This window comes from Ictidomys tridecemlineatus, chromosome 6 (genome assembly GCF_052094955.1).
Source record: "Ictidomys tridecemlineatus isolate mIctTri1 chromosome 6, mIctTri1.hap1, whole genome shotgun sequence".
Lineage (NCBI taxonomy): Eukaryota > Metazoa > Chordata > Mammalia > Rodentia > Sciuridae > Ictidomys > Ictidomys tridecemlineatus.
In genome coordinates, this window is record NC_135482.1 from 125130595 (window position 1) to 125136938 (window position 6344).

Here is a 6344-nt window from a genome sequence, read left to right on the forward strand (position 1 = left end):
AAGAAATCTTTCTGGATCCTCCAATTTAGTTCCTAAAATCCACTGAACAGTGGACTTCTCCCTTTGCATGTTTATTAGTGCAGGCCTCTAGTAAGTCTGTTTTTTTGCAGTGACTTCTTTCTGAGCAAAGTTTTAGAGTAGTCTAGAGATGCAAGAGCTATTAATACAAACCTTTATACAAAATATGATATTTTGGGTGCAGTGTATTAGGTTTTGCAGCCAAATCAGTCAGCCTCCAATTTCATGTCCTTTGTCATTGGAGCCATCTACTCTTAACTGCTCATGATCAAAGTCTTTTTTTACTTTTTTTGTTCTTATGGTAACTTTGAGTCTTAGTGACCCTACCCAGGATGGGCAGTTATTTCCAATAGTATTTTCTATTTTAGACAGTTCCTCGTATGTTATGGTGCCTATGGGAATCATGGACAGCACCTTCTTTATGATTTCCCAAACTGAAATTATTGTTAAATCTTTCGGATTGGATGCTGAATCATTCTCTATTTTCATGTTTTAATGGGGGTTAGCCCATAGCCCATTTAAATGACCCACATTTCTAAGTTGTCATTTAACAGGATAGAGAGATCATTTTAAATAAATACAAATTGTAGGCATCAATTTCTCCTCTTTCAAGGTGGTAGGCACAGTGAGCCTCCCACTTGCAGCTTCCAGGTGAGGCCTGTGTGGCTTTTCTGTCAGCACCTACCATGACATCTGGTAGAACCTGGCTCCAGAGAGGCACATTTCAGCATAGCCACTGGAGGTTTTAGAGGTTGAAAGAATTCCCAATCCCATTTCCTGTCGTAAACCCAGCTCTTCATATTTTTTTCTGTGAGCCTATTGACTCTTTTTTTTTCTTTCAGCATATCTTTAATTGTAGGGTGATTGCTTCTCCTGGGCAGTAGAAACTTTAGACACCCATAAACAATCCCTTCTATCAAATCTTTAGTTATGGGCCATGGAGTCTTCTCCCCACTTCTAAGTATGGGCAGCATCAGCCATGAACCATAGCACTTATCCCTCCCTCCTAGGATGAGTTTGTGGAAACAGAGAGTGTTTAAGACAGGAAAGAGAAGGCCTCCTTGCCCTTCCGTGATTGGTCACTTGCTCAGCCAGTTCTACCTTTCCCTGAGGGGGGCCAGGTCCTGCCTCATCTCAGTGGTTGTCTCTGGTTTCGGCCTTTATCGTGGCCCTTGATGCTGAAGTTTAAAGTTAACTATTGCTCAGGGAACAAGTAGCTTGGAAATAATCTGGGAGGACACCAGACTAAATTTAGCAACCAGATACATTTAGAAGACATTTGCAAATTATATGCAAAAAAATGACAGTTTCTCGATGGATTTAAAAACTCAGCAAAAACAAAACTCCTCTTAGGCTGTGAGTTTGAAAAATGACAGCCATTTCCCCCCTTTGCATAGAAGGAAGGAATGTGGGATTGGAGCCCATGAGATTAGAGGTGGGATCACATAAAGATGGCAGACACTGCAGTTTATGCATGAACATCATATGTGGTTGATGTCTATTTGCTTTTCATTTTCATTCTCACATCACAGAGGAGACCAACTCTGCTTCCTTAGTTACAAGTGATTGTGCTTTTGGTGTTGTAAAAGTGAGCATTCCTCTTTTACATATTTGAATTTTTAATGCAGACTACATTTTTTCATTTTTAACTGTATCATTCCATTTCTAAATTTGGACACATCAACTAATACATTAATGCTTTGTGAAGGAGGTTCTGTGGCATCTGTTTTCAAACATGTTTGATTTAGACTAAAACTAAGAGTTTGTACTTAATGGAAGTAACCCCAATACCTGTGCATTTGAGAAACTTTATAATACATTTTTTTTTCATTATAGTATACTCATTGTCTATGAGGCACTCATTTGATTTTGTAGCCTACTAATAGGCCATGGTACATAATTTGAACCTTCTTAAAACTCTTCTCTCTGTCTATCCAGTCATCGTTTGCTATCTATGGGGGGATTGTTTCCAAGGATGCACAAAAATATTGAAATCTCAAATCTACTGATGCCAAAATCTGCAGGTACTCAGGTTTCTTATATAAAATAGTATTTATTTGCATATAACTTACCCACATCCTCCCGAATACTTTAAATCATCACTTGTTATAATGACTAATGCAATGTAAATGCTGTGAATATAGTCATTATACTCCATTGTTTAGGGAATTGTGACAAGAAAAAAGTCTGCATGTTTTAGTACAGATGCAAATTTTTTCTGATATTTGACCCATGATTGATTATGTCCTTGGACGAGGTACGTATTGAATACAAAGGGAGGACTGCAGACTGCTTTTCAACTCTTTGGGCTGAAACTCAGATGCACCAATTAATTCTAAAGGCTGCATAGGGGTAAAATAGGCCGAGACCTATGAGCACCAATGGAATGGACCACTCGTCTCTGAGTTCAGTCTCAATTACACACTTAGAAAGGAAAGAAGAGACTGAAAGTCTCTGCAGTCGACTTTACACTCAGAAAGGATCACTGTGCAACTGCTGACGAGGGACATGAGATGGCTGACCTCTAGGGGAGACCACATGTCATGTGTTTCCAAGAAACAGTGCCTTTGGCTTGGCCACTTCAAATGAGAAACGCTACCTGACTGCTTGTCAGTTGTGATGATTTCCATAGTTGCTTTCATGGGCTCAGACCCATCTCTGCCTTGAAATCTGTGCATACAGTAATGTGGAGTAACCACTAGCTCAGCTTTCCATACTCTGCTGCTACCTGCATCTGAAAATCTGAGTTTTGGTCCATTTGCTTGCATTTTTCTTTGCTATCTGCCTTTTACCCTTGCTTTATCCAGCTGGAATGAAACCTCTGATTCTTGCTCTGATTATCAGAACTTGACCTCAGCAGTGTCATGCTCCTTTATGGGACCCTGTCTGCACATATCATTAACTTTTTGAAGTTGTGCCAACTTTGCTTCCTTATGCCTTTTTTATTTTCACATTGGGGTGAAGCATTTTTATCTGATGGAGAACAACATCAGATTGAGAAAGTGCCTTAGGAAGTTTCTGGAGATACCATAATCACTCTTATCTCCTTTTGGTCCTTTTTCCTTCCTCAAAAATCTACCTTGATATCACTTTTGCCCTGTGGGGTAGGTGCTGAGGCTCCTGCATGTGTGGAACTAGTTACTGTGAAGATAGTAATTCAGGAATAGCCCAGACTAAAAGGGAAAACATTGATCAATCAGTATGGCCCCCATTGCCAACCAGTTAGCATAGATACAAGTCAAAGTGCTGGGGCAGGTCCCTTGGCTGGAGACTTGGGGTTCCCAGAATCAGGGCTCAGAGTTGAGGGTAACTGGGAAGCACTCGAGGTAAGTGGCTACTTCTTCGCCAGTGTAGAAGTATTTAAATATTTTCACACCAGGTTCAGCCATCCTGGTTGCTGAATGGATGATTCTAGATGAAGCCTATTGCTATCATTGCCTTATTTCTGGTATCAATATAAGCAAACACCTTTTTCATCACTAAGTATGCAAAATACTAAATCACACTGCAGAGGGGTATACTAAGCCAATTCTGACTCTGAGATGATTTTTTAAGTTTCTTCCCAAATGACATGGACTGATATGGCTATTATATTTCTTAACTTTGCCCTGGTTTGTGTAGGAAGAATGGACAACCAACCAACCAACCAAACAAACAAACAAACAACCCCTCCCCTCCAAAAAAATAGCATTAAAGTCCCTGATGTACCATGTGACAATTATCTCATGGATAGAGTATTAATTCTGGGTGATGACAAATCCATTATCTTCAACTTCTTTATGTCTCATTATTAATAATCTCATTTTTGAAATGAGGTCAAGGTAGATCCTTTGACCTAAACAGAGTATTTTTGGTAAATTGCAAACTTATTTTTTTCCAAAATGAGCAATGCATTTGGAAGGAGACTTATAAAGAGATGGAGGTCATTATTCTGAGTGAGTCCTGTATATTAATCAGTCCCTAGACTGAAATCTGTAGGAAGTAGTTTGGTCCCAGCACCCCACGTCTTTCCAGAGAGGGCCACCAGCCTGAGATGGCAGGGTGAGAACAGCCCCACTGGCTCTGCTAACTTTCTCTCGTTAGCCTTGTTGCAGCTACTCCACCAACAAGGCTCTCTCACAGCAGCTGTGGGGACTTTCTGGCCTGCCATCTGTCTCTGGCTGCTTGGCTTGGAGAACAGCCACCGTCGACTTCTGCATCTGCTCACAACATGCACTACAAGCTTTCACAGCGCAACGTTGGAAGGAAATCCTCCAGAGACAGCCTTCAGTACTAGCACCTCAATCTGATATAAGTCAGGAACGTTTTGAATCAAATGTAAGAGAGGTGTTTAGGGGATGTTCTCTGCCTTTTGCTTTCTAACACGGGTTTTTGTCATCATTGTTTAGGTTTCATATTTCTCGCCCAGTGGTGGAGAATTTTCAAGCATTGCAAATCAAGGGAGAGCAGACAGAATTGGGCCCCTGTACACTGCACCACACAGGTTTGTCAATAAAGCATTCATTGTCAATCTACTTTTATACAATCTCCACCCAGATAAATACTTTCAATATTGCCTTTGTTTTTCCCTCTGGAAAGAGCTGATTCTATTTAGCAATGATTTAATGGAGTGAATCTATCATAATGATCATGTACCAAGTCGTCTCTGCCTTTAAGCATGGATTTTACACAAGGAAGGTGGAGGAGGTGTGCATTAGATGACACTGAAAGAACGAATTACAGATAAATCCAGGTTGCTGTTGTCTCATGACAAGAACTTCTGAAAAATGTCATTGGATTGAGTGAGGACTTGAGGGAGGGGAACAGAAGTGGGAGGTATACAACTGACTGTAGGAAAGAACAAAGTGCTCCCTGTAAAAGGAAAAACACATCTTATTGCACAAACTGAAGGAGACAGGGATGGGAGGGTGGGTGGGAAGTGTAACAAAGGCGCACAAAGTCACTAAAGTGTACAGATACCTGTGTGTAAATAACAACTGCCAATTGGACCATGGCACAGAAAAATGAATACTCTGGAAGCTGTGTATTTAAGTTGCATGGGCTACAGTCTATAAACATGGAGTTTTCATTTGTGAAGGTAGGTGACAACCCCCACCCTGCACAGACTGCATGGATTAATGTTTCTCTGAGCTTATTGGTTTCTTTTCTAAAAAGTATGAATTTGAGTATTTATGATTTTGTTGGTGTGGGATTGTTTTTCCGCTTAGTTTAGAGATGTTAATATTTTCAGAGAGTTACGTACACACACACACACACACACACACACACACACACGTGCACGTGTTCTTAATGTAGGGCTATTGCAAATTTTTTGGACAATTTTACACTATCTTCAGGATGTCCCTGTCCCCCACTCTACCCACAACAGCACATCTCTAAATATATAAACACTAATGTTCTTATTGTACCTTTATTCATTCAATAAATAATTACTGAATGACTATTTGAGCAAGATACTGGAGGAGGCAAGATTTCATGTGAGTCTTTGTCATCTGAAAAGGGTAGAGCCAGCCTGGGGTGTAGGTGGCTGCAGGATTAGGTGGTGTGGAGTCAGGAGAGCCATCCAAGTGACATAGGCCCTCTGAGGGGCTGCAGGCAGTGGTGTTTGGAGCATAGAGACATACAGTACACCAAAGTCCATCAGAGGAGTAGATGTCATGAGTTCGCCTTCTAAGGAGCACTACTGAATTCAAATCCCAGTTCTGTCACTTATCGATCCTGGAAATCCTGGGCAAATTAACTTTCTGCCTCAGTTTCCTTGTCTTATATGCTCATAGTAGTACCTTGTCTTTAGAGAAGTTGTGACCAGGTCTAAATGGTTGCCATTGTAGTGACTCTGGTTGGCAGAGCGGGACCAGCTGCATGGCATGCAGGAGGAAGACTTGGGGCCAACTGGGTAGAGCACCCACAGTTGTGAGCCTGGAGCATGGGGAAGGGAGCCTCCTACCCCCATCCCGCATCATGACACCATGGTCAGGGATGGTACGGGTCATGGCTGAATGAGTCCTGAAGAGAGAACAGAGTCCCCTGAGTTTGGGAAAGACAATTCCAAAAGAGGGAGAATGCGGGTTTAAAGGTACGGGCAAGAGATGACTAGTGGGAACTGAGTGGATGGAGCCCCAAGGGAGGCAGGCAGAACATAGACTTGTCTCGAAGGAGCCAACTTCTGCCACTTGAGAACAAAAAAACTTTCTCCTGTTGCCTTTGAATTCTAGACTCTTCGAGAAAATCTTCAAAGGCATCTGTTGTTCCTTTAACAGACCAAACATTGCAAAAGTGAAGGCCAAACCCTTGAGCAGGCAGCTTTTCTGAGCCAGTGAGGCTCG